The 10,130-nt window shown below is 33.3% G+C and overlaps 1 pseudogene; it reads left to right on the top strand.

The window, feature by feature from the left end:
* Window positions 1-2,409: 2,409 nt before the first annotated feature.
* On the top strand, window positions 2,410-4,217 carry LOC149772963 (beta-1,3-galactosyl-O-glycosyl-glycoprotein beta-1,6-N-acetylglucosaminyltransferase 4-like; annotated as a pseudogene).
* The last annotated feature ends 5,913 nt before the right edge of the window (window positions 4,218-10,130 follow it).

Raw genomic sequence — 10,130 nt, 5'->3', positions numbered from 1 at the left:
ACCTTCAAAGATGACTTCAGGGTGAAGTTCTCGTCAACGGTTAACCTGCATTTTGTCGAGATGCTCGACTGTCAAAAGAGCTGCATGTAAACAGAACACAGATTTTACTTCCGGATCATCACCAATGCTTTTTTACTCACTGTTCACTGTCACCGAAATAACACGGAAAACCACACTCTGAGATCATATTCTCAATAATAAACAAATACATTTAAGTCAATAAATGCATACATATAACTATTCTATCACCAACAAAAACGAGAGAGGAAAGAATGTTCTTACACAGAACTACATTCTTGGGTACTGAACTGGAAGTACTAATTGTGACCTGATTTCAACTGGAATTGATCTATACATTCTACGTCAGATGTTGTGCTGCAGGAACCTGTATGTAATAATTGGAATTGATATGTACATTCTGCTTCAGATGTTAGGCTGCTGGAACCTGTAGGTAGTAACTGGAATTGTCATAAACATTCTACATCATATGTCGGGCTGCGATAACCTGTAGGTAGGAACTGGAATTGTCATGTACATTCTACGTCAGGTGTTGGGCTGTGAGAAGCTGTAGTTAGTAACTGGAATTGTTATGTACATTTACGTCAGGTGACGCCCTGTGAGAACCTGTAGGTATTACCTTGAATTCTCACGTACATACTACGTTAGAGCTCGGGCTACGTGCATCTGCTGGTAGTATGCAAACAATCAGCAAGTCAATAAATATTTAAAGGAAACCATATAACAAATTTGTTTATATTTAATGATAAAGAAAGGGATTTTGCATGGAAATGTTTCAATCTAGCTATATAGTATTGGTTACATCAATATAAACTACGTATTGTGATAGAGGTCTTCCAGCACATGACAATAATATTGTCACGTTACACAATCCAGTTTATCACTCGACACAGCTTCTTGAAAAAGTATCTGACTAATACTATTTATAGAATGGAAACCGTTCATGTTGACATGATCTTGCTCCTTAGCTTTGTGTTGTGATGTGATTTGGATTTTTAACGTAACTTTAACAGTTTTTCAGTCATATCGCTACGATGTCTGCAATGTGGCAGTTTATAGTGATGTCTAGCACTGGGGCATCATGCCTCAGACATGTAGCATGATGTCCCACCCAGTCACATTATCCTGACACCGGGCCGACCAGTCCTAACACTAACCTCTTAATGCTGAACGCCAAGCGAGGCAGCTGTTAGTACCGTTTTTGTAAGTCTTTGGTATGACTTGGCCGGGGATCGAACCCACGACCTCCCGCATCCGAGGCGGACGCTCTAATCACTAGGCCACCGGAGCGGTTGCTTCATAGCTTTAGATGTCATGATGTTTATGTCATATCACTGTATCCGATGCTCCTTAGCTTTAGATGTTATGATGTTTATAAATGTCATATCGCTGTATCAGATGCAATTTGAACACCCTGTTCAAAAGGAATAAAAGCTAAATCATTTGTAAATATCTAGCAAATTCAGGGAAATAAATGGTCAAACATTCGGCATCTTTCCATTGAGAAACATATATATATATATATATATATATATATATATATATATATATATATATATATATATATATATATATATATATATATATATATATATATATATATATATATATATAAAGTTTAGATTGCCAATCTTTAATATTCTGAAATATTCTGCAAGAATTGCAAACTGAAACCTGATCTACATTCATTTTAAGTGTAATCCCACAATGCATTCAGATACAGTACATCAAATCTTTGCACCTTGTATACTGCAAATGTGAGAAAAATGAATTAATTTCTAATCACCATTCCTTTGATTTTTTTTTCAGGTTGTCATTATTCTCCAGACAGAAAGCATGTTAATTCAATATGAATTTGAACAGATTTTGTTTTATTCTTATTGCTACAGTTTTGACGTCTTTCCTTGTATACGGTGGTTTATATCTACTTATTCTCAACATGTTCTCTCAATTTTGATATCATGAAGAGAATTACTGCACTCAGATCCGAAGACGTTTTCCATTTTTCTATTATCAAATTATCTAAATGCCGAAGTTTTACTAGACAAGATAACGCCAGTAACCGTGAGTCTTGTAAACTGTAGAAAATTATTCGATGGAGATCAGCTCGAGATGAACAAGACGTATACACGTTTGAAAAACGTCAGTCATAAAGCTATAAATGACAAGGAATATATCAATGTGACCAAAAACTGTAGTTCTTTTCGAAATATAAGGGGGTACATCAGAAGTCCACTACATTCTATTGAAGACTTGTTCCCGTTGGCCTTTAGCATAGTCATGTATAAGGGAAGTTTACCAAGCAAAGAGATTCTTTCGAGCGATATATGGACCTCGGAATACATATGCATACACTTAGACAAAAAAGCTGCACGCGACGTGAAAGAGGCAATGAAAAGTATTGCATCATGTTTTGAAAATGTATTCATCGCATCGCAATCACATTCTGTCCGTTGGAGTACAGTTTCTGTTTTAGATGCAGATGCAGAATTGTCTTGCATGACAGAATCGCTACAAAAGTACAAATCATGGAAATACTCCATCAACCTGACTGGACATGGATTTTCACTCAGGAAAAACTACGAATTAGTCAAAATATGTACTATGTACGATTGATCCAACGACATATCGGTCAGTACAGATAGGTAAATACTTCGAGTGCTGTTGTTCTTCTTCTGTTCTTAACTCGGTATAAGTACAGGAAAACAATTTTGATTACATTCATAAACTTGTATTATGTTCATGTATGAACTTCACTAAACACAAATTTTGTCTCGCTAATCAATATTCAGTTTATAACGACGAACTGATTATGAGAGAAAAGTAAAATTGAGATATTTAAACACAATTTAGCAATTACCAAGATAACCGGGTTAACAAGACAAACATTTGACTCGATTTACAGTTTCTGTACAGAAACTCTACCAAAAGACAATATTGGAAAGTATTGTCCACCTCCTAATACGTTGCTTTTAAGCATCCTATTAGTTAAAGTTTCAGATAAAGAGCGCTACATATGCGTGAATACACAAAAACGCTGATTTCCTGATTTTACGACAACTCATTTTTTAGATACTACAGAAATTTCTCTATATCCACTGCAAGTCGTAAGTGATCGTTGATCTTTTTCCAACAAAGTTCGAAGAAGATCACTAAAGCCATAACAGTGACAATATTTAAAATTGGACAGGTACTCACGCACCTATCCATACAGGTATGAGCAGTTCCTTCAACACAACTTCTGAATAGAAGACTACATTGGTGTGTCATGAATTCTTATTGATTTTTCTTTTGGGGATTTCTTTTACTACAATGTGAAATTACATTTCGTGATTTTAGAATATACGATCTTCTTATAAAACCAACATTTTATGACAGTTTTGTGGTGATGTAAGTGACACCTTTGAAATTAAAAATTAAAACGATGTTTACTGATAGAGAAAGCGCTTTATGGTATTTTCGATACTGTGTATGATTCTTCTCCTACTATTTAACATATTAAGCAATACATTTTCCTTATTAAAGATTATTCATTCTCATGTCATTTTACGGTTAAACATTTGTTTAAGAACCAAACAAATGTTGGCCAGGTAAGGACTGTTTCAGCACGGGTTTATTTTCAGATACAACCTTTAAATGCATGTTATATCTTGCATGACCAGTCACAACACCTAAATGCAAAACTTCCCTAGAGTTTCTTATAGATGTATGATTGTTTCCTTTGAAATTTGAAATTATTCAGGTGGAACGATTATATTTATTTTTTGTGCATTCATTATTTCAGACATGGGAAATACTCATGAATATACACCATTATTTACTACAAGACCTATTCGGCTGCTTAATATAACAATTTAAGGTGCTATACAAATATATATACAGAAAATAGTGCATGAAATTATATTTTGAATCTTCGATATGCGTTCCTCGTTTGGAATCATCCTGTTTTGAACTATATCTTGCTTCGACAGGTTCGGTTCTGTAGAAGATGGCATACACGATGGAAAGACGCAGGAATACCACCATAAAATATTCGTCCTTTCAAAGGAAGTATCCACATTGTAGCAAATAGAGACTTCGTCAATTTTCTCATTACTAATCGCACAGCACAAGAGTTCTACAACTGGACAAAAAAGACCAGAGTTCCAGATGAAACGTTTTTCCCCACCTTGAACCATAACCCCCAGCTTTGGTGTTAGAGGACAATATAATGGTAATTCGGATACATTTTCATACATATTTTTGTCAACCAGTATTGACTTATTAGGGATAGAATTTGACAATTACAAACGGTGCCCGTTCTAATTTAATTTTGGACAGTTTCTTAAATGGCTAGGTCATTAAATGCATAATATGTGTGACTGGAAGAACGTATGTATACTATTGAACACATATTTGATCAATTACACAGATCAACGAAAGACCAACCTCTCGTTCCTGTTATGTTGAGAAGGACCCATTTTCCCAAACGTTTTAAGCACAAAATTTAAAGGAGATCGCAAAGTTAAAATAGTTCAACCTTCAAGAAATATCATCCTGCTACATTGTAAGAAAAAGATTATTAATGGTGTAAATTCATATATTTATGTTTCCTTTTAATCGAGCTCAATTTACACAGAAAATATGCAACAATCTCACTTCACACATATATGAGAATAATACATTAAACGTCATTAAAATTCTTTTCGGTTATGTTCCATTTTGTTTTTATTTTTGGATTGGAACTAGTTGTCATGGAACGATTTTCTGCGGTATATGCATATTAAGGATTGGTGATCTTCCATTCCTTCGAAAAACAGATGAATTCTTTGTCAACAAATTGAAAACATTACCACTTATATTTATGAAAATACAGACATACTAAAATACACAGTTAAATAAGCGATGAGTGTAACTACTGTCTCAAGTTTAACTTTAAAACTATACCCTCTAGTAACAACAATAATCATGCCCTAATTATCTGAATTCACTGAATCATATTTATCATATCCTCTTTTGGACATCCCCATCATTCTATTTTCCACTATACTTTGACATTTGTGTGCATTAGCATTTAATGTGGGCATATCTGTTTTGCTTAGTTAGATATATATGGGTTTGGAAATTTAATTTTAGAGTCTGTAAAGCTTGCCATGAAACCTCATAAGAAAGGGGCAAGATGCTGTGAATAAGGGCTTCTGTGATATCAAAAATTAGAACTGGATATTACCACCTAGGACAGTGAACGATATTGTATTGTTACACGAAACGGTTTGATGACAATATACACATTTCCAACATAATTATAGTAATTTAACAAATACTTGATAAGAACACCATGTCACAAGGATTAAACAAGATCTGTCAATACTTGCATACTATTTATGCATTGCAAATTCGTATCTCGACAAAGGATACTGTACAAACCAAATGTTCATTTCTTCAAGTACATCCTTGCTAACTTTGCAAATATCAACATCGAGCAATAATTTATGCCAAACTACAACCCACCTATTACCGCCCTCCACAAAAACGATCCCACAAATAGCAACTTCGCAAGCACATATTGTTCATGCATGTGTGTCTCTCTGCAAACATTTAATTGTTTGTTTGTTTATCTTTGTTGTATTTACCTCCTTACTCGACTTATAACAATCAATATACACAATTGTTACGAAATAGTGTAACTCATTAGAATTTATACGTAGCGGCACTTTTGATGTCTGTGATAGCTATGACGATGACAATAATAAGGAAAAAGGTCTTTAATGGCTGTCTAATAAAAGTTTGTCGAATCACTCAATTAAATTTAGTAAGTTTCTTTCTTTAATTTACAATTTATGACAATAATATAGTTACAATTATTCATAAATAGTACTGCTACTGTTATTATTTCTTATATTTTTATCTGCTACTAATAACATACTACAAATTCAGCTGCTGTTATTTTCTGATTATATTGGTTACCGTAATTAGTCTCTTTATTAATGAATGAAATAAAAATGTTGACACACCAATAACATATTTGAACTTTATTCAAATTGCTACTACTATGATGCGTACTATTCTTTTTTGTTGCTGTTGTTGCTTGCAAGTGACAATATTGTCATTTAATCAGGAAGCGTTCAGTGTACGTAATGATTCAAAAGGGTGAGGCCCACTACTTCATTGCTGAAGAGAACACTCCTTGAGCTACGTTATCTTTGTATTACTTATGTACATTACAATAACAAGAAAAATTGTGTTTTATGTAACCTTGATGGATATGAATTTGGACTAGCTCATGTTTGGACTAGTTCACACTAATGATCCGCAAGCAACGGTATATGACACGATAGAAGAACACAAATTTAAATATATAATATAGGTTCTTAGTCGCTTCGCTAGCATACCAGCGCATGTAGAAGTCGCACACTGTATGCAAAGCATGATGACTCAAATCTTAATGTGTTCCACACTCGTCCACACAAATTATTCTGCTGGCTCCCGAATTAATCGGAATAGCGGAGAGGAAAATGTACTTTATACCAAATTTGCTTTATTCAAATCAATAATAAAGTCATTGCTTTAGTCAAATCGAACGATAATATAATCATTTATGTCGTCAGATCAATCGATAATATAGCAATTGCTGTCGTCAGATCAATCGATAATATAGCAATTGCTGTCGTTAGATCAATCGATAATAATGTCATTGTTTGAGACAGATAAATTGATAATATATCTTTTCTTAACCCATCTATTTACGTAGATGCTTGTACTAGTCTCGACTACTACAATGTAGTGTGATATAATACAAGTCTTACAGGCCCTAAAAGTCTTGGCTGCTAAAATGTAGGGTGATATAGTTCAAGTCTCACAGGTTCTACTAGTCTTGACTGCTCAAGTATAGGGTGATATGGTACAAGTCGTACATGTCCCACTTGTCTTGACTGCTAAAAATTAGCGTGATATAGTACAAGTTTACTGGTCACATGGGCTTTCAATAGCTACTATTACAGCAATATTAGAATTAGATTGCACATGTCGTTAAATGCCAAGTAATCACTTGATTGAATCTTCATGCACCTATATTCATTACATACACGCCCGGAGAAACACATTCGACAGCAACCAGTTTTAAACTGATTGCAAATCTTGGCTGTAGGGTCATAATAAAATCAACGCATTTTCAATGAACGTATGATATCCTGTTATTTGTAATGATAAACCCGACGTCCTCTTTTCTTCGCGCAGTTTAGTACATGGTAACCATTGCAAAGTCTATTGGCATTAGCAAGTTTGAAGACAATTAAGGTGCTGAGCATTAACAATCAAAATTCGATATATATTGAATAGACAGTGTGCAAATCATTTCTGATATACTCTTTAGTATATATTTGATGTTTCCTTTCTTTGAAATCAGAGTCATTGTTCCATCATATATTCATAATTTAGTGGTTTGTATTTTGTACTATCGTTGTTATACATTAATGATATTCCATTCCAATAAGTCCTATCTCCACAGGACAAGACCTTGCTGTTAAATATTTGCACCTTTGATTATAGTAACATCCAGATGTACATGATCACAATCATCTACCTGTTGTGAGAATACTACATCATCATCTCAATTGTATTCACATTTGTTATACAAATAACAAAACATGGGCTACCCACCATTCAAAATGAAAATGGGATTTATTGAAAGACGCAAATAACTCCGTGTATCCTGAATTTTAAAAAAACATTATGAATAACTGTATTTCGCTATTACAAATGGAACACAAAAGATAAATAACATAAAATCATGATTGAAAGAGAGTTTGAAAAGATGACTATGAAATAAATCAAAGAAGGCTATCCAATCCCATTATTCTGCGACATAATAGACTGTATACTTCATCCATAAAGATGAATACATGATCAGGAATAAAATTATAAACTTTTCACGGAATATTAGCATTTAAATCAGCTTTGCCTCTGACTATACTGAGTGAAAGTTTGACAATATTTAAACTTAACAAGACATCAGAAATCAATGAGGATAATGTCAAACAAAAACGTGTTGTAACAATGAATACATACCGGTACGTTTTAAAAGAAATGATTAATAGCAAGAATTCACACCCCTTGCTATGGTCTTGACACGTGTTCTTTTAGTGGATGCAGTAGTTATTGTCAAGCACTAAAATATACAGCTCAACTGCAGGTGTGCTCACAATTTTCTCAGTGACGAAGTTAAAAAAATATTTAATGATTTAATTTCTTTCTTGTGCTAATCTGTATCGTCATCGTGAGCAGTTTCTCGTGCTTGGTCATGGTTTTTCTTACTATCATGCATATTACATACAATAGAAACAGTGTCTTTGTTGATCAAAGGCAGTTTCTCATGGCTGGTCATGGTTTTTCTGGCTATCATTCATATGGCATTGGTACAATATAAACGGTGTCTATGTTGATTAAGACTGGAATGGCCAAACGTTACACACAACCGCATATGAAGGAAACTATCACTGACACCGTAGAATTACATAAAGCTGAACAACTGTCTTTAGAAGGTAATAGCCGGTACATTAAGTATATTTAATGACGTGTCTGATTTGATGTTATTCATCAGTGCTTAGAAACGTTTTGCCAGTTGTAATATCTTGAATTCATGTTTTAAAGTTCAGATTTTTTACTCAGTTAATATAACGATCCAAGGTTTGGGTCTTTGGGTCAAAATTTGCGTTATCCCCATGAAGATAACAATACCAAAATTGGTATCCCTGGGATCAGGTTGTACATATACTAATATGAAACAAATAATGCATATACAGTTAATATGGTTCGGTGTTTAATATGTCATAGCGATCAGTTAGAAATATCAACTTTCATGAAGACAAATTAAAAATAACACCTTTAAGATATTGCACTGTTTCCTAGTGTATTGTGTCAATCTAAATAAATTTGTTTGTGATTATAAATACAGGTTACTTAAAATAAACCATTTAAAATATAAAGGAGCTCTAATGTTATTAACAACAGAACTAATTATATTAAAAGAAACAAAATAAAAAGAACCAAAAATAGAAGAGGGAACACAATGAGTACATGTATATACGTACCATGGGAACACACGAACGTCCTCAGTATGTTTATTCAAATTTAATAAGGTTTTGTTTGAACCTGATCAAGGTCACACGCTGACAGAAAACATGTAAAATATTATACGTTATATTAACTAAAGATAAAGATAAAGCAAACTAACAAATTTTTCTTTACACACAAACACTATTATAACATAAAATTATTCGATCAGATGTCTGTTTCATAGCTATTACTATGGTTTGATTCCCTTCCGCCATTTTATATATGCCTAGTGAGGTTGAACACTGTAACGAAATGTAAGTAATATTGTTCTAAAGTATAGCAGTAAGGTCTGTCTTCCTTCCTAGCATCTTTGTTTATTAAGCAATACTTTAAATACAAACTGTAGTAAATTTATTACATCATCATGCTTGGTTTTATCGATGTTTCTATACATTGAACGTTTGTTTAGGAACGCTAGGTTCTTGGTATTACTGCACGTTCTCTTTAGCCATAGTAACATGTCAGTAAACAATGCTTGTCATATGTTAATGATAATGAGGCATATTGTCAGCAGTTACAGAGGGAACAAAGATTATTTGTCGTGACTGTTTTAAGTAATGTACCAGTATTTATGTGAAATATTCCATAGCATCTATGGAAGAATTGGGGACTTCGTCATTTTTTATGGAACCCTAGAATATTCATGCCTATTCTTACTGCTCTATTACTAAAAGGAACATTACATTTAGATGTGAAGCTTGGTTTTTCACCATTTGCAATTACGTTTGCACAACGGCGTTAAATACCTCTCTGATGTTTGTCTGTAGGGTGTGCCAAAACATCTATAACCTATTGCTATAAACAATAACTCCAATTTAATTTAAATGTCATTTGCAAAATGTTATATACGCTTGCATGTCTTAACAAGCTACGATGCTACAGCTAATGGAGAATGAATTGAATGACTTTTATATAAAACAAAACCTATTGTTATGTATATCTATTTAATACATATTTTATTTAATTTAATTGTTTGGTTGTTAGTTATAATTTCTACTATTATTCTACAGTAATGTAAC

This window comes from Sinohyriopsis cumingii, unplaced genomic scaffold (genome assembly GCF_028554795.1).
Source record: "Sinohyriopsis cumingii isolate HCF-2022 unplaced genomic scaffold, ASM2855479v2 utg000957l, whole genome shotgun sequence".
Lineage (NCBI taxonomy): Eukaryota > Metazoa > Mollusca > Bivalvia > Unionida > Unionidae > Sinohyriopsis > Sinohyriopsis cumingii.
The sequence above is the reverse complement of the archived record's forward strand: the minus strand, read 5'-3'. Positions and strand labels throughout refer to the sequence as shown.